At 40.9% G+C, this 20,022-nt stretch overlaps 1 long non-coding RNA gene across 1 annotated transcript in view; it reads right to left on the minus strand.

Moving 5' to 3' along the window:
* Positions 1–14,370, minus strand: part of LOC112549159 — a 47,061-nt gene extending 32,691 nt beyond the window's left edge. Inside the window, exon 1 of the long non-coding RNA XR_003092495.1 lies at positions 14,207–14,370. This is a non-coding gene — a long non-coding RNA (uncharacterized LOC112549159). The remainder of the gene's footprint in view (positions 1–14,206) is intronic.
* Between the last annotated feature and the right edge of the window lie 5,652 nt (positions 14,371–20,022).

Here is a 20,022-nt window from a genome sequence, read left to right on the forward strand (position 1 = left end):
TGGTGCTAAGTACGACATACATAACAGACTCTATGGGCTATTTTTTTCCTTTGCTTCCCAGCTACTGCAATCAATCTATGCAAGTCTCCAGCAGCATTCTATGTCAGAGCAATATAACCAGACATACAATCATGTCTATGTGATAAAGTTTTTTTTTTTAATTTTTTAAAAATTACCAGCTCTTGCAATCTTGGGGCTCCACATATAGCAATAATACATTATGCAGCAAAAATTTTAAAGTAGTACCAAATACTATGACACATACAGTGCATAAGGAATAGAATCCAATACACTGAAAAAACAGTAGAACACCACTATATTCTCCCATTTGCATAGAAGTAAATATCAGAGCTTTGAACAGAATTTTATATTGATAATTGAAGCTTGATTTGTCTTCAAACTGTATACCACCATGGTAGTAAAAAGAGTAATATTAGAGTAAATTACAATTACTCTTGATTTAAGTTGCCTTTAAATTCCCAGAAAGATGTAAAGAGGCCTTGGAAAAAATGAGAATTCATCTTCAGATTTAATTACCCAAAAGGTCCAAACCTGTAGGATGAAGAGCATCCATTGGCTTTAATGGAGAGTTTGCAGGGTTGTCCTTATTGTTGGTTTAAATATCATCAGGTACTAAGTACTATCGATGAATTTACAGTGCAGGAATCTTAAAGCAATCTTACCTGTCCTACATCAGTGTATGATAAATTGCACTGAAAGCAACTTAGTTCCTGTAAGTTCTCTGCATAGTTGTGTGTACACAGCACATAATAATAATGTTATATAATATATACTTCAATACACATATATGTAATAGTATACACTCCTCTCCTGAAGGGCAAGTAGAATTGTCCTTCCCAGTGACTCTCTAAAATGATTTAATTATCACAGTGCAACAATATTAAGATAATGACTCTCCAGAACTGGACTTCACTGCTGCTTGATGATAATAGTGACCTTATAATAGTTTCCATGGAAAGAATTCTGAGATTATAAACAGTGACAAAGTGAGTTTGTTAGTTACCAAACATACACATTCCAAAGGTACATGACATCTAACTCTATTTTTAGAAATCATATGAAAATGAAGACAAATTAACTTTTCCCAGCACGGGCAGTCTCTTACATTACATTTCCAAATAGAATTGCAAAGGAGTAGATCTAATTGACTATTATTAGAAAACAAGTAATTTCCATTATACTCTTTAAGCTCTTCTCCTGCCTGATGATTTAAAAGAGCGTTTATGAGCTAAGCTTCCTATGCTCCTGCAGAAGTGAGTAAGCCTGGTATGACTACCAGGAAACTCATATTCAGAAGAGAATTAGAAGTCCTAGTTCTAATGCACAAAAGGAGAGAAACTGAGTTGAATCACTTTGTCATAGGCTTCCCATTTGATCCCCCAGCAAGTCACTAAGGGCTAGATCCAAATAATTCCTGTAGGTGCCTAAACAGGATTTAGACAAAAATCCTATGCCCAAATTACAAAAGCAGTCCAGACTGACTGTATCATCTGCAAAACCTCTTAAGTACTTCAAATCATTAGGTGCCTTTAGATTGGCCTAAAAGATGCTGAAGATCCCTATTGCCTATCCTTAGTCTTCTTACCCCATGAAGTACTCTTATACTCTTCCATAGAAATGTGACCAAGTTTAGGCTTTTCATAGCATTTATTTTTTAATTTTAATTCACTGAAGAGATTGCTGTCTAGCCAGGCTGATCTCCTATTGTACTTCCCATTCTTCCATTGCATCAGGATAGTTTGCTCTTGGGCTCTTAAAAGGGCCTTCTTCAGGTACAGCCAGCTCTCCTTGACTCCTTTTCCCTTCAGTCTCTCAGGGGATCCTGCCCACAATATCCCTGAGTTTGGTCAAGTCTGCTTTTCTGAAGTCCAGTGTCCTTATTCTGCTGTTGTTCTTCCTTCCTCCCCTTAGGATCTTGAAGGCTATCATTTTATTGTCACTGGGACCATCTACACATGCTATTAATGCACAGCAATAATTGCTTTGGGCCAGGGACCTCAGCACGTTGAGCTGAACTGGAGCAGCCCCGGCTGGCAGGGGATCCAGGGGTTCAGCCTGCCAGCCCAGGGCTGCTCTGACTTGGCTCAATGTCCTGTGGTGGGGCTGGCTGGGGGATGAGGATGCTTCAGTGAGGTATTAGTCAGCAGGCAGCCCCTGCACTGAAGCATCCTCATGCTCTAGCCAGCCCTGTCAGCATCTATACATTCGCTGTGGTGCAGTAAATAACACCACCACAGGATAGTACTTGAATTTACGAGTACTAACCTGTGGCGGCAGTTTTTAGTTTACTGCACCCTAATAAGGCATGTGTAGACACCAAGACTGTAATGTAGGGCTAATTAAGCAACTCTGCAATAAACATCTTGTGTAGACACACCTACTGTCACCCAAGTTATTTTCCACTCAAGCAATCCCTCTTGCTTTGTGAGCAGCAAGTTAAGAAGAGCTTTCCTGCTAGTTGGCCTGTCCACCACCTGTATCAAAAAGTTGTCCCGAACAAACCCCAAGAATTTGTTGGATTATTTGTGCACTTCTGTGATTCCCTCCCAGATGTCCCAGTAATTAAAGTTCCCCATTAGAACCAAGTCCTGTGATTTGAAAGCTTCCATTAGTTGTTTAAAGAAACCCTTTTTACCTCTTCCTCCTGTTTTGGTGGCCTGAAGTAGATACTCACCATGACTTCTCCACTCCTGCTCTCTCCTCTGACCTTTACCCAGGGGCTTTCAAGAGGCCTACCTTCCACTTCAGAACATGCTGCACCTCAGAACATATGTACATCATATATAGATAGATAGATCTATCTATCTATCTATCTGTAGTGACCTTTCACTACAAATCATCAAAGTAGTGTGTGTGTGTGTGTGTATATATATATATATATATATATGGGCAACACCTCCTCCTTTTCCTCCCTACCTATCCTTTCTTAACAAACTATAACCATCCATGACCATTTTCCAGCCACGGGAACCATCCCACCACATCTCTCTAATCCCATTATGATGTAATCTGTAATTATGATGTAATTATTTGTGTTTGTTCCCCTACTTCTTACATTAGTATATAAACATGTCAGGTATGTAACTGCTTGTCCTATATTCTTCTTGAGAACATCACTAAGGCTGCCACTATTGCTTCCTTTAGTAAGTTTTTATCCAGGCCCCTGGGCTCTTTACTTACCTCTGCACTTTTGTCTCCGTCCCGATTAAAACTAGCTTAAAGCCTGCCTCAATAGGTTATCAAGACAGAATGCAAAGACACTCTTCCCTCACATCATTTAGATGGCCCCCATCTCTTTCCAGAAGTCCATCTTCTTGGAATACCAGTCCACAGTTGAAGAAGCCAAATCCCTCCTGGCAATACCATCTACACAGCCACATGTTAATCTCCACAATGTATCTGTTCCTAGTCAGGACTTTACTCTTGCCTGGAAGGATTGATGAGAACAACTATATTGATTAGGCTTTGGAGAATATGTCATACCTCCAACTGACTTGGCTGTGCCAGCAAAAAAAGGGCCTAATGTAGAAGAACTATGCCAGCAAAAAACCCCACTATTACAAGCATAGTTTATTCTCTTTAGAAAACTGATATAAACTCTACCAGCAAAAAAGGTTCTGCTTGTCTAATCTATTTCTCTTCTTGGAGGGCCGGGGGGGGGTGGGGGGGCTTGCTGTTCTTAAGCGTACTATTTTTAAGCATAGAAAAGTCCACTGTCTCCTTTTTGCCTCAGTTTCCCAATGTTACAATGCAAAATTGAGTAAATTTTAGCTTTTGTGACACTCCAGTCCCACTTGGTGCTAAAGATCATATAAGTACCTAACATAAGCAGCTAAGCAGTTCCCAGACTTGGAACTACAAGTCCAAATTGTGCCATGGCACTTGCATGTATGATCGCAAGCCTAACTTGTTTATGCTTGTGTAATAGACTGTAACACAAGGGATACTCACCCGCTGGAGGTGAGCAATGTGCTGAAACCAGTCTGAGCCTTGGAGATTTTGTCCCACCAAGGACACCAGAATGAAAAGTGTGAAAGGTGAAATTCTGCTTTCAGGCCCTGGAACAGGGTCCCTGACAGAGCCCCAGAATTCTGCAGCCAGGAGTGGTGGGCTGCCGAGATCTGGTGCGGGAGGTTGGCCACTGGGGACAGTTGGGGAGCTGAGGAAGGAACAAACCACTGCAGGGATATTTCAGGGATTTTGCTGGGGGCCAGAGCAGTGAGTATGGGAGGCTGCAGGAGCTGGGGCTCCTGTCACATGAGTGAGGGAAGTGATCAGAGCCCAGAGGTGAGCCCTGGGTCTGATTAAAGGGGAAGCACCTGGGGCTGGGAGTTGGTGAGTGGGCATAACCCTTGCAATGGACCCTTGTATGGGGGGCTTTAAGGGGAGACCAGCCTCAGCTAGCAAGAGTGCAACTGAGGACAACGGGAGGGGCCCCGCTAGAGAAGCCCTAACTCTGAGTGTTAGAGGGCCATAGGAGGAAAGTAGACCTGCCAGCCCTGTCTGAGAGACAGAAAGAAGTGCCGTGGGGAGGAAGTTGTTTATGTGTTACAGGAAGCTGCGCAAGGGCATCAGTTGCCATCAGGAGTAGAGCCCTGGGGCCATCGAGGTTAGCTCCCATTGTACCCACACCTGACTGATTATGTTTGTCTGAATTAAGGTGACTTCAAGACAACAGTAATCAACTGAAAGACCATTATTCTGCGAGTCTACAACTGACCTACTGGGACTGTATCATTTTTTACAAAAGAGGGGATGTCCCTATTTTGTTTCCATCATGTTTTGGATGCATATAAGGTTGCCTTACTGTATGAGGAATAGACCCACTGTTGCACTACAAGGGCTGTGATCCCCTACCTATACGTGTACATATGTTATTACAAAGTTATATATATTTATCAGCGTTGAGTTTGTTAGTACTATTCCATAAGTTAATTGAGTTATGAATTAAACCTTAGAATAGATAGCGATGTATATATACAAATATAAATGTTTGTAAATATCTGAATATAAATTAACATGTATCTATATATATTGTAAATAATAAATATTGTAAATAGTTACCTGTTCTGTCAGAGTGCTGTTACAGGAGGTATCTCTGTACCAGGATCCTGTGGTTTCTCGTTAACCCAAAGGAACCAAAGGATGGGTCTAGCTGATGCCCAAGGGTTCCACAAATTGCCACTGGCAGCAGTTAGCACCCTGGGATGGGGTGTTACACTTGTATTTGAGTTTGTGAGCCTCACAGGAGTGGGGTTTGCGACTGGAAGTGGGGATGCAACCAGAAACAGTTTGGGGACCACAGCAATAGCTAGTCATTTGCAATTACTGTGAAGAGCAATGTGAGTAAGCGTAATGTGCTAAAGCTGAAAATAGCTTTTACAGAGAGGAAAATATGTGGGAAGAGTATGTGTTTTTATTATCTGGTTTTATGTTATCTGCTGCTGCTATATATCATGCACAAAAGCATTAACAATATAGCAGAAATAGCCCTTGCCATAAAACAAATGGAATAAGATTCACAAGGAACTGACTTGTAAAATCACATACGGTTGAAGGGGCAAGTGAAATTTAAAATATCAAAGAAGAACAGAGAATCAGGAGACTGGTTCTTCTGGTTCCAAAGGTCCTTCTAGTCTTGTTTCCTATGTCTGTCAGTGCGCAGTACCAAAAGCTTCAAAGGAAGATGCTGGAATCCTTGTTGGGGAGTGGGAAGGGATGGGAATAAACCACCTCTTCCTAGCCTTCACCAGATAATAGCTGCTTTTTGTAGATTAATGTTTTACCATATAATGTTTGTAAAGAGAATAGCACGGGCAGCTTTCTTTGTGTTATGGAGGGCATTCAGCTAGCATAATGAGAGCTATTGTAATGTAGGCTAAAATGTTTTACTGTAAAATGACAGGCTGCAATTGCTAAACACTTTACTGCTAATATTCATAAACAATGTACTATATTTAATTTCCAACACAGACATTGTAAATCAGCCATTTGAATTAACTTCTGGATTCTCCCAAGAATAAGGTAATTCCTCACTTCAGCTGCTGCTTCTTTTTCTAATAATGGCTTATTTAATACATTTAAATTAATTTAATAGCTTACAGTCTTTAGGAGGGCCAATGAAAGGAAGAAAACTTGGCCTGAAGCAGAAGAACCATAAACTTTGGGCTTAAATAATGAAGCAAATACATCCATATCACTGTTCATAACACTATCTATAATTAAACAATAATGGATAGATTGTGAATGCCTTACTCAAACGGAAAGCAATGAGGTTACTCATGATACAAGATTCTACGCAGAGTGAGTAAAGGGACTGTAATTTAGGCCAAGGCCATCAGAGTTAGAGCTAGAATAAATAGATCTCTGGAAAGTACCAAACTATTCAAGCCATTCACTCTCTCAATATAACTAGAAATAGTCAGTGAGAAATATTCTACTTCACTGTGACAACTCTAATGGTTTCTGAGCAAACAGTAAAGAGGCAGGGTGGCAAACTTGTATTGGTGTTGCCACATTTCAGTAACTCTAGCAACACCAATACAAAACTCTTTGATCTTGGACCTCTGAAAAGTCAAACCTTTTTTTAGAGGTGCCCATCATTAATACCTGTATAAACTAGGTGAGAAATGTTATTATTCAGAGTTAGTAGCATTAACATGATACTGTGTTTGCACTAATCAGTGTAATAATTTATTACACAAGCTGCAAGACAGTGAAAAATCAACTCCACAGCATTATCTTTCATATGACTGAAAGCCTGGTGCTCCTTCCACTTCACCTCAGTGACTTAATTTTCCCCACAGATAAAATGAGGATACCCAGGCTTACATTTGTACATACAAGGTAAGTATTCAGATATCTGATTGAAAGGGAGATCTGTTTAGGAAGCACTGAATATTAATACAAGTATTATTTATTTAGCACTAGTAAAGCTTCCCCTCCAGCTATATTCTCACCAGGCTGCTGTGCTTAGGTACTGCCATGCTAAAAACATGTGCTTTGAAGCTTCCTTCATTCTGAATAGGCTGCGATACTGTCTTTTTCCTTGGATGTCTGGAATACTTCTTGAAAGTCTTTTCAGACAGGAGAACTTGTGGTCAAGCTGCCTAAGGTCTCCAGGAGGAGTACTGAGGCCCCAGACTCTTTAGTAGTTTAAGCACATTTCTTTTTGTAGAATAACAACGTAGTGGCCATTCTAGGTTTCCAGTTAATCTCTTCAGGGATAGTTGAAGCAAACAGATACACAGGCTTTATTAGGGGTAATCGCAATTTCTTTTACTAATACAAGACATATACAAATCTAGACTAAATAACTTTTTTAGAGGTGCCCATCATTAATACCTATATACCTATATCAGTGGTTCTCAACCATTTTAGGCTCAAAGCACCCCTTGTAGACTCAAAACACCCTTCAGAAAACTCCAGCTCCCAGTTTTCACTTGGTTTTTTTTTACTACAGAAAAAGAATAGATATATTCTTTTGTTGCAAAGAATTCCTAAAATAAGTCAGAATTTTTAACAATATAAATTCCTATTTGAAATCTGAGCTTATCTTGTGAACCATGTTTGTACCCCTACCAGTGCTAACATTGTGTGGCACCCTGCAGCATCCCTGAAAGGTTCTCCAGGCACTTCAGGGTGCTGTGAAACCTTGGTTAAGAATCACTGACCTATATGAATTTCACTCATTTAGTTTTCTCACAATTCTTGAGCTTTGGGTTCAAAAGTCCTCTTAGAAAATTAATTCCCTTCTAAATTCTGGAGTCGCTCACACTCTCTAAGCTATTTTTTCCTCTGACCTGTTTCTACATGCAAAAAGAACCTTTGGCTATGAACATAAGGTCTCTGTGTCCCCCCAGCCCAAGTTTCCATAGTATCTGTAAGTCTTTGTCCTGAGCTTTTTCCTTATTTCATTTCAGACTCTACAGTTTTTAAGACCTCCATGTTAACTTCTGGCTTCTTCTGTTCTCCTGTTTTTAAATATTTTATCCTTTCCGAACCATAGCCCCTTGCAGAGAAACTAAAGAATGCCGTCTCCAGTTAAGATGTGACTACCATATTCTCCTAAAGTGCTATCTTTTGAACTGGAGCCATTCAGTTTTAACAGCCCTCCATTGTCCCTGGCTTGGGATATACAGGACACAGCCTTGACTGCATATGGCTTATTTCATATCTACTATGGCCATTGGTGATTCAGAATAATGAAATTTCACAATTTCACAAAATTAACTAGAATTATAAATTGTGCATAGAGGAATTTCCCAAATTCTGATATCCTAGTTTCATACTTGTGTAATGTCATTGCTCACAAGGAAATGCTCTTCATTCACATTTGTGTAAAGGGGAAAAGAAACAGGCACAGGCCTCACATTGTAGATTGAAAATTTGAATTCCAGATAAAGTGTAGTTGATATTTATAGATTATTTAACAATATTTTGATATATTTTATACAAGAAGGGCATTCTACTCTTGGTTAAACTAGTGTATGTTGTACTGATTTCACTGGACATTATACCATGAAGTTATTTTAGTTATTGCGTATGTCTACATGCGCAATTGATTCCCAGCAATAAACTGCAGTGCTTATCACACTTGAGTTTATTGCTCCTGGGCATACCATTTGAATGTACACCCAGGATTGCAGCATGTAGAGCTGGATCAGAGCAGCCCTGGCAGGCAGTGGGCCTGGGGGGTAAGCTTGACAGCCTGGGGCTGCTCTGAGCTCAATGTACTGCAGAGGGGCTGGCTGGGGCCCCTGCCCTGAAGCTGGCAGGCACCCGCTGCACTGAAGCACCCTTGTGCCCCAACCAGTCCCATCAACATCTACACACACATTGCTGCAAAAAGTTCTGCAGCAAGGTAGTACTTGTACTTACAAGTACTACCCTGCTGTGGAGTTCATTAATTTCCTGTGGTCTAAGAGGGCCACATTTGTAGACATCAAGATGTTTACTGCAGAGCTAATTAGGCAAATCCACAGTAAACATCTCACATAGATGCACCCACTGAGGGAAACCATGGAGTAGAACTTCACTGCATGTTTCTTGATGGCTAAAACAGTTCTCTTTATGCACGGGGTGGATTCTGTGATGGCTGATTTTGACCTTTTAGTAAGTCAAGACTAACTTTTTTGTGTCAATGAAATTAGAAAAGTGCAATTCTGGTGTGAGATATCAGAATTGAGCTGGATACATGCAGTAGATTCACATCTATATTTGTTTTCATATTCTGACACATCTGATGCACTTGACACTTTTTCTCAACAAGAGATTTGTGTTTTTTTTTAATTCAACAAACATTTTAAAGCTTTTCTCTATTTGGGTTGGGTTCTTGGCACACATTACCCTACATCGCACAGTGACATGATAACACTATAGAGGGCCATTGGTTCCTTCCTGTTGAAACTGGCCCACTGGGAAGCCAAGAGGAGAAGATATGTGAAGCCAGAAGTAGAGTTAGGCATAGGTAACCTGACCCTGTGGGCTAAACTCTGAAAGAGAAGGGACAGGACCCTAGGTTCTGGCTTTTGCCCTAGAAACTGTCTCACCACTGTCTATCCATTTGATCTAGTGGCCATTAAATATAAAATGCAGACATACCACTGGAGCAGGAACAGAGGCCAGAAACCAGGACCTGACCTCTTCTCTTCTCCATACCTCATTTTCTTTAGAACAAAATTCTAAAGATAACATTTAAACAACAAAAGGCAATAGATAAGAACCATCATTTTAGGAAGTTCATATATGATTCCTATGCCAAAGATACCCATTTAAAGCCAACTGCTTATCATTATACAAGCATCTAGCAAACTTGGACAGTCTTTATAATGTTCCACTTTTATGTGGAAGCCTAAATGTGTGTACAGAAGTGCTCCATGCATGTTTTACAGCACTGTAATTTAGAGCACTTTTTATAGCATTATAAAGTCACGGAACTCCTAAACATGACAGAAGCGCAATGTTTGGCGGGGGAGGCCTCTGAGCCTCCCTCATTTTTCAGACTAGGAGGCAGGAAATGTACCACAGCCTCCTGTGGCTTTTCCACTGGTCAGAAACAGTAATTAGTGTTTGTATTATTTTCAAATGTCTTCTTTTTTTTTTTAATTTATTTTGAAAGAAAAAAGAAAATATTGAATTTCTATTGAAAATGATGAACCCTGGTTTAGACTCTTGTAGATCTCTAGTAAAAAAAGTCCATTTTAAAATGAAAATATCTGGAGAAGATCTTAGCTTCTTAACATTTCAGTATATGTGATTCATACTTTGCACAGCTAAGAAACCTAGGTTATAAGTTAGCAGGAGAAGTATGTATGCACTATTCAACAATAATGAGAACAGCTGAGAAACTTTTCCATTGATAAACTCACACTGAATGTGGAAAGTCAAAGCTGCAGCAGCATCTTTCTCAATAAAACTGGGCTATAAACTGTTGTAAAGTTTCAGCAGGTAAGATTCCAGTTTCATTACATCATTTCATTCTGCTATGGTCTTGTATTGTTTCAAGCCATGGAGAAATGAAGAAGGGAAAAGCAAAACAGCTCACTAAAGACAAGGTATTTAGACTTGTTTATTCATCTGATAAGAAAGAGCCTTAATTCATACATGGGGGTGTCTCTTTCTGCAGAAATGAGAACTCTCAATTAGCACAAAATGAACTTTTACAAGGAGCAAATAACTTTCTACTGCTTGTAGATCAGAAGCAAATATTATCAGTGGGAAACTCAGACCCACTGCTACAAATACTAGCTTTCCCACCAGACTTTTTTTTTTCCAGATTTCCAGCAGGGAGTCAGCAGTTAGTCAGCCTGTCACCTCATTATGTTGTATTAATTAGGAAAGGAAAAACAACTTCAAATTAAGCTGCTATATATATATTTTAAATTAAGCCACAAGCATTTCTCTTTGTCAGGGTCCTAATTTAGCTGGCCACTTCCATATCTTGGTGTAATTATATATGAATGAAGTCACTCTCACATTTAAAGGACAAGGTCAATGTAGATGAAGAACAGGCACAACAATAATCTTTTTAGAAAGAAATAATGGTATTCATACTCATAATGGTAAATTTTAAGCAAATGGCATAAAAGGCCCAGGAACACAAAGGCTAGATAGCTAATGGAGAACTCTTCACTCAATTTTTTGTCTGTAAAAGTAATGACAGCATTCATCATTTTATTTTAAATGTCAGAAATGAAACAGAGGTCTAATCCTGGACTCAGTGCTGTTCAACGTGTTTATTAATGATTTGGATGCTGTAATTGAGAGCCTCTTGAGCAAATTTGCAGATGACATGAAACTGGGAAGGACTGTGAACACACTGGAAGATAAGAGTGTAATTAAGAAGGAATTTGGCAGATTTGAAATCTAGGCTGAAGCTAAAGAGGATGAAAGTCAATGCTGACAAATGCACGGTGCTGTACCTGAAGAAGAATAACCAACAATACAGTTACAAAATAGGTGCCACCTACCTAGATGGCAGCACTATGGAGAAGGGTCTTGGAATCTTGGTAGATCACAGACTCAGTGGAGTCTGCAGCATGAGGCAGCCGTACAAAAGGCAAATACAGTTTTAGGATGAATCAACAGAAGATTTAGGTGAAAGACACTAGAGAGAATAGTGACCCCCTACTCAGCACTGGTTAGCCTTCATCTAGAGTAGTGTGCGCCATTTTGGGCTCACATTTGAGAATGGACATGGAGAAGTCAAAGGTGGGTGACAAAAATGATCAAGGGTTCGGGCAGCAAGACTTATGAGGAGCGGGCGAAGGAAATAGGCATGTTCAGCTTGTAGAAAAGGTTCTGAAGAGAGAACATGATAAGCAGTCTTCAAGTATCTGAAGGGTTGCCATAAAGATGAGGGAAAACAAGTTTTCTCTCTTGCTGCAGAGATCAGGACATGGACCAACGGCTTGAACTTGCAACAAAGTAGGTCTGGAAAAACTTCTTCACTGTTAAAAGAGGGGAGTAGACTGCCTGGGGAAGTTGTAGCATCTCCATTGGAAATATTTTAAGAAAAGTTTGGACAACTATTGGTCGAGGAAGATCCAGGAGTAGTAACGCCTATGTTCTACTGTGGATATTTCCTATGTCTCTGGGCTTTGCTGGTTACCACACAGGGCCAGGAAGGGATTTCTCCCCCACCCCCACCCCCACCCCGCTACACATGTCGGGAGTGGAGGGTTCTCCTTTCTCAGAAGCACTGAGTGTTGACTGTAGCCAAGGCTGGGGATTTTGAGGTATGCCAGCATGCCTGCTGGGACTTAACTTGGGAGGTTCCTGGCTAGAGGGTGTTGCCAGGAACTCAGTCAGACCCATCACCATATTTGGGGTCAGAAAGGAATTTTACCCCATGGTCAAATTGGTATAGACTGTGTGTGTGTGTGTATGTGTGTGTGTGTGCGTGCGTGCGTGCGTGCATGTGGTTGCCTTCCTCTGTAGCAGGGGGCATGGTCCTCTTCCTTTGGTCTCTTAAAAGTATTTTAACAACCTTTGCAGCAGCAAAACATTGGATGCCTGCTTTAGCTATGGCAGGTTTGGGTGCTATGCGTTGTGGCTGTGTGACAAGGTTGCCTGTGTCGTTTTAGTAACACGTTAGGCAAGGATTTGCTTGGAATTATTTGAATAGGGATGCTCCTGCATCAGGCAGGTGGTTGGACTAAATCAGTGGTTCCCAGCCTTTTTTATACTGTGGACTGGCACGGAAACGGGATGAGGTGCATGGAACCAGCTGCCTCCCTCCTGGGACTGCCCCGCCGCCCAGCTTTAACCCCACATGCAACTGCTGGCAGCGGAAGCTGCTCACTCGTTTGGACAGATGGAGGTCCGAGCAGTGGCTTGTGCCACGACTCAGCAGCCAACCAGGCCATGGCCCAGTGGTTGGGAATCTCTGGACTAAATGAACTCTGGAGGTCCTCCCAACCCAAGACTTTCAGTGAAACAATCTTCAGCTCATATAAAGCAAAAAATGGACTGAGCTTTGCTTGGTGTCTTAAATAGTGAGAAAAATAAGATGTGTAAATTATGAGCCCTTTGAAAGTGAAAAATCATGAGTCAATGCACAGGAATGTGTTGCCATAAAAAACACTCTTAGACACAGTCAGAGGAAAATTTCACTTCCTGCTCAATGCTCTGGATGTTTTGCAAGGATATTCCATATTCTCATTTTATCTTTATGCTCATCCAGTGCCACCGACTTTTATGTAAATGCATGGATAAAATCAAAAGCAGTTCTTAGCCGATATAAGTTGCATTGCATTTTTTTGAAACACAATCTTTCTGCAGGTAGTGTACTTTCCCACAGGTATTTTTAGTGACCAGAGCTTCAATGCTGGTGGAGTTTTTATTATTGTTTTGGTTTTAGTTGACAGGAAAAATCTGACCTCTCATGGCCTTGAGCAAGTCTGTCTTGAGTTTAGATGATGATCAACTATGCTTCAATTTAAATGGAAATATCTTTTTGCAGGAAGACACTGAGCACTAGTGTCTGTCCCTGCTGTATGTGGCTGGATAGTGGAGGGGTAAGAGCTTTTGAACTTTTTAACATTTTTAGTATAATGACTTCAAGGCATAATAGAGAATATACTGGTCAAATCTGCAGATGACAGAACACAGGAAGGGGTTACAAACACTGTTGAGAATAGGATTAAAATTCAAAGAGGCCTTGATAAATGAAAGAATTTGGTATAGAGGCAAATGTAAGTCTCAATGAAGACAAATACAAGTCTGGTAGAGAAGCAAAACCAAATGCACAGATATAGAATTGTGAATAACTGCCTAAGCTGAACCATTGCTAATAAGGATCTGTAGGTGATGGTGGATCACAAACTCAGAGCCAGTAATAGAATGCTGCCTGGCATGTAAAAAAAACCCAGTATGAATTGCATTAACAAAAGCCTTGTCCAGAAGAGATGGAAGGGATAATACCATTCAACTTGGTAATCCTTAGTCCTCAGTTCACTGCATTTAAAGCACTGCATTTTCAGAAGGATGTAGATAAATAGGAGAGGGTCCAGAATAGAGAGACAGAAAATAAAGGACATGGAAATCAAGCTGTATGAGGAAAGACTAAAGTAACTAGGTATGTGTAGTTTAATGAAAGAGAGATTAAAGGATATATGATATCAATTATAAAATATATGAAAGTTGCCCTAAAGAAGACAGAGGAAAAAAAGTTTTCCCTTACCATTGAAGTAACTGTCCCAAATCTTTCAGGATAGTCCCTAAATTGAGGGCCAGTTCCAATTTCCTCAAAGAGTCACTGAAGGAGAACTTTTGTCCTGAATTTGAACTTCAGCTCACCTGATCCTTTGCCCCTCCCCACAATCATTCCTGCAGTACCAGGTAAGGTCCTGCTGCTGAGAGGACAAAGCACAACAATGCCAGCTGCTATATGACTGTGACTATGCTGCTGCTAATTTAGGAGGTAGGTGCAACCTGCACTAAAAGCAGCATAACCATACATGGATAAGTTACCATGGCTTCCCAGGAGAAGTACTTAGCTTGCCTACAGTGCCTCACTGAAGTGGCTACCCTAATTAAATACAGAAGTAGCATAGTTTCATAGTTTCTAGGGTCGGAAGGGACCTGAACAGATCATCAAGTCCCACCCCCTGCCCCGAGCAGGAATGAGTGCTGGGATCATAATCAGGCAGGTTACCCTAGCCAGATATCTATCCAACTTCCTCTTGGAGACCGCCAAGGTAGGGGAGATCACCACCTCACTTAGGAGCTCATTCCAGAGCCTGGCAGCCCTAACCGTAAAGTAATGCTTCCTGATATCAAGCCTGAACTTGCTCTCAATCAATTTGTGGCCGTTATTCCTTGTTACCCCAGGTGGAACAGAGCCTCACCTATTTTTCGCCGGTCTCCCCTGGTGAGTTTATAGATGGCCACCAGATCCCCTCTCAATCTTCTTTTATGGAGGCTGAATAGATTCAGACCCTTTAGTCTATCCTTGTAAGGCCTGGCCTGCTGCTCCCTGACCATGTGAGTGGCCCTCCTCTAAACCCTCTCAAGGTTAGCCACATCCCTCTTGAAGTGTGGTGCCCAGAACTGGACACAGTACTCCAATTGCAGCCTGACCAGCACTGCATAGAGGGGAAGGATCACCTCCCTAGACCTGCTTGTGATGCATCTGTAGATGCACAACAAGGTGCGGTTAGCCCTACTGACCACTTCCTTGCATTGGCAGCTCATGTCTATCCTGAAGCCAACAATGACTCTAAGATCCCTTTCAGCCACTGTGTTGTTGAGAAGGGTGTTCCCCAGCCTATAGGTGTGTTGCAGGTTCCTTCTCCCTAGACAGCATGCTTTCCACACCCACCTCTAAGTCACTGATAAAGATGTTGAATAGCACAGGCCTGAGGACCAAGCCCTGGGGAACTCCACTGCCCAAATCCCTCCAGGTCAAAAACGACCCATCCACCACCGCTCTGGGTGCGACCATCGAGCCAATTTGCCACCCATCTGACTGTGTAGGCATCAATGCTGCAGTCACCTAGTTTTTTTATGAGAATGGGGTGAGAAACAGTGTCAAAGTCCTCCTTGAAGTCCAGGTAGATGACATCCACTTCAATGCCCGCATCCAAGGACTTTGTGACCTGCTCGTAAAAGGAAACAAGGTTAGTCAGGCAGGATCTGCCCGCAATGAACCTGTGTTGGTTGCCCCTGAGCATTACCTCCCATGCTGGGCCCCCACAGATGTGTTCCTTGATAATTTTCTCAAAGGTCTTCCCAGGACCGAGGTGAGACTAATTGGCTTATAGTTAGCTGGGTCCTCCTTTCTCCCCTTCTTGAAAATGGGGACCACATTGGCCCTTTTCCAGTCCTCTGGGACCTGGCCAGAGCACCACGAGTGCTCATACAGCTGTGCCAGGGGCCCTGCTATGACCTCTGCCAATTCTCTCAGTACCCTCGGATAAAGAGCATCTGGACCTGCTGATTTATACATGTCCAGATCCTTAGCATCTTTCCAGTTTCAGAAGCATCTTACAACCAGGTTTTCAAGCGAAGGGTGGTAAAGCACCTGTCTGGAGTTGTTTAGGAGCTGTAAATCTGGAGTGAATTTGTACAGACTAGATAACTCTTGAGGTCCCTTCCAACCCTATGAGGCCACAATTCTGAAGAGCTTTCTCTCTGCCTTACATGCATAGCCAGCATAAAAGAGAACAAGACTGGAGAGTGAATATGTTCAAGAGAGCACAAAGGTAACTAAAGAGTTGCTTTTCTTGTGGAAGAACCCACTAGAAAAGAGATGAAGAGATGTAGTTGGTAGCTAGAGCCATATGCGGCATGCATACAAGTAGTATACAGCATTCCTTAAAGGACTGTAACAAGTTAATGGCACCCTCATGCAGCTGGGAAATTCTGAGGCCCCATGCCTCTGAGGCAGAATAACTCCCAATACCCCTTCTGTGGAACTGCTCTTCTGTATCTTTATACACCATAAAGACACTAATTATCCCTAAACAATGCTCTGTTAGATAACATTTGAGGCAGAAGCTTTCTCTCTGGCTTGATACATAATGGGCACATCTACATGTCCATTAGTGGACCATTGCTACTGCACATAAAATTTAGTACCTGCAATATGAGGTACTACATAAAGTCATGTGCAGTAGCAAAGGCAAGTTTTTTTTGGTGACACAATGTGCAATAGACGAATTCTACTAAGCATTAGCACAGTTTTTGCCTTGATATGCTAGTGCGCATTACAATAGGCTACTGTCACATACACAAAATTAAACAGATGTTGGAGACTTTATTCTTCTTGTCATACATAGTATATAACCATCTACCACCATGCGAGGCAAATATAAATTAATACTTCTTCACATACCTTTGCACTTATTTTGCTCTGGTATGAATTATTGTACAAGGTGTAGGACAATGGAAAACTGGCCCAGTACATTAACTCAAATCAAGAAACATGGGGATGCTCTGACCATGACTAATTGTCTCCCTGACTGTGCCTCTGGGCAGTTTGAGGGGCTACCTACTAAGCCTTCCACAACCGCTCTGTCCATTTAAGAGGCAAAAAAGCTTATTTTAATGTCTTCTGTAAACATTCAGAACACAGACACAGTATATCGCAATGACAACAGATTCTGGTAAAAGATAAAACTAGTACAAATGACATTTGTAATCTGCTTCTCCAAAAATTGTTATATTCCAGAGTTTTTCCAACAACATAAAAAGGCATTTTCTTTTTTTCCTCTCAAATATGCTTTAAAGTTTTCTAGAGTTGGCAGATATAAATCTTTGGAAGCAGAAGGCAGTCTACAGCAGTAGACTTGAAAGGAAGCTCTCACTTGAAGAAAGGCCACCATGGAAAAAGACTTGCCAAAAAAAGAAAAGAAAAATAGAATAAATATTTCACAAAGAATCTCTAAAAGAAAAATAAACAAGCCCAATTATTGCAATGTACAAAGGTCACAATAATACAAGTGTATACATTCTAAAAACCCAAAATAAATTATTAAACTGAGCCACTGTCAAATTGTCATAACTGTAACCAAGCACCTGATCAACTTAGGTCAAAATTCTCCTATCCAAACCAGACTGGAAACATCTGTTGCATAGTCTAACCATATTTAATTTGGATTTTTTTTTTCAGATGGATGAAAGATTTAATGCAGAAAGGCAAGAGGATATGTATATTCGACAAAGATATATACAATGCAGACTAAAGAGGAAAAGTTTGCCCATAACGGAGCACATCTACATGTGCCATTGGGGGCAGCAATAAACTGCGCAGCTTATTGCTCTGCAGATTTTTGCTCCTGGGGAAGCTCCTGGTCCTATGTCTGAATGTGCATGTGAACTGAAGCATGCTGAGCCATGTTGCAGCAGCCCTGGCTGGCATGGAGCCTAGTGGGGGTCCCCCTGCCAGCATAGGGCTGCTCTGAGCAAGCTCAATGTGCTATGGAGGGGCTGGCTGGGGCACGAGGGAAATTCAGAGCTGAGCTAGCTCTCAGGCAGCCACAGCACTGAACACCCTTGTGCCCCAGCCATCCAGTCAGCAACTACCAATGTGCTACTGTGCACAAAAATACACTGCAGCAGGTAGGATTTGTATTTGAAAGTCTTACCCTACCGTGGAATTTATTAGTTTTGTGTGCCCTAATGTGTAGATGGTGAGATGTTTACTACACAGTTAATTAGGCAACTGCACAGTAAATGTCTTATGTAGACACCCCCAAAGAATCTTAACAATCCTCATAAAGCCTTTCTCCAAGGCAGGTACTCCATGAAGGCAGAAATTCCTTTTGCAAATGACCAGATGAAGAATGTCTTCCATTTGAAAGTGTCTCTGACTTTATCCCCACCATTCTGTTGGTCCAAAAAAAATATCAATCATACAAACCCTTGCCTTTTGCAAATGAAATAATCTGATCTCTGTAAATCATTTGAAATCACATAATCATGTTATGGGTTAACTGCGTGCAAATTTTAAATCTAGTAAAAACTCTTGATCAAGATTGTATGAGAGGAACCAGAAGCCACTATTTATCTTGTTGTATCTTTTAACTTAAAAATAGCCACACCAATTAGTTTATATTTTGAAAAAAGAAAGAGCAACTGAACACTCACCAAGGCTGCACTCTGCTACCAACTTTGAGTCTGGAGTAAAGCTTTATGGCAAATTTATAAACTTGTAATGTGTTAGTTTTTTAATTGAACTGTTGACACAGCCTTAACTGAAGAGCTCCCAATAACCATAAATATGGCCTGCACTTCTGATTTATAATGGTATTAGGGTTTGGTTTAGATTCCAGTAAGGCCTTGAGAGATAAATTCAAAGCTGAAATTACAGAGGATCTAAACTTGTGAAGACAGAGAAAAACAAGGTGTTAAATCTACTCATCTCCTTTCTGTCCTCATGTTGGTTCACCTCTAAATTGTGTATGAGTTTTTGAGATGCATTTAAGGTTCACTGGAGAGCTAGGTTGTGCAATGAATAAATTAGGCTTGGTCCTTTCTTTTGTCTGTTTAGAACCAGTTACTGGAATGTTATAGTCAGAAAGCAGTTTTACGCTAAAAGTTGACATCAGAGGATAGTTGCCATTCTCTAAAGCATACGGTGCCTGAGGCAGAAGGATAAAATGGTGGCAATTTAGGTCATGAATGAATCATAATTATCAACACAATCCTTCCAGCAATTCCACTTCACATACCAAATCCAGGTCAAGGCCATGAAGGGTGTCAAGATAATTGATGCCAGTGTCATCACAGGATGCAGAGGAAAATAAACAAACAGAAACCTAGTCATTGAGCAACAGACTTCTCTTGTTGTCTTAGCATTAGGAATCAAACTGCTTGCTCTGAATCAGACTGCTTGTGGAAGTAACAGTGGGGCCAAAAGATACAAATGTGGGAATCAGTTTCTACCACCCAGCTAATTTGTAGCTGGCACCTGAATTGTTTTAAATCTAAAACTTGCCTTGCTATTTAACATCAAAACTGATACCTCTTCAACTGGCAAATCGCAACAAAAATCCTTTATTTTACTTTTCCTTCAAATTTCTTTTGTCTTTTAACCTTCACATGCAGAGGCGTAGCAGTTATGCAATTGATGTCTTAGGGTGAAAGTATCACTCTGGTGCTAAGCTCACCAGGAACTCCCCAGTTCTTTAAAGCATCTACACATTGTATAAATTCTTCACAAAGTGCTACAGCCAGAATGTTTGTTCCATTCTACAATTAGTCAGACAGCTTCTTACAGCTCAGTTTAATCTGATATTCTTTCTTCATTAGCAAATGTCAGGTTCCTGTCTTCTTCCTGTCTAGCCCATTTGCCTGCATTTTTGTCATTTGCCTTATCCAGTAAATTCAAAACTGCTGTTGCTATTTTTTATTTAAAAAAAGATTAATTTGAAGTTGCCAAGGCTGTTTAGCTAAAACAAACACTTAGTTCAGGTTCTGTGTCACTATGCAGCAGTCAGTCTAGATCCTGCACCACAGTTGCAACAGCATGCATGTTTCTTATCCCCAAGGCAT

This window comes from Alligator sinensis, unplaced genomic scaffold (assembly GCF_000455745.1).
Source record: "Alligator sinensis unplaced genomic scaffold, ASM45574v1 scaffold288_1, whole genome shotgun sequence".
Classification (NCBI taxonomy): domain Eukaryota; kingdom Metazoa; phylum Chordata; order Crocodylia; family Alligatoridae; genus Alligator; species Alligator sinensis.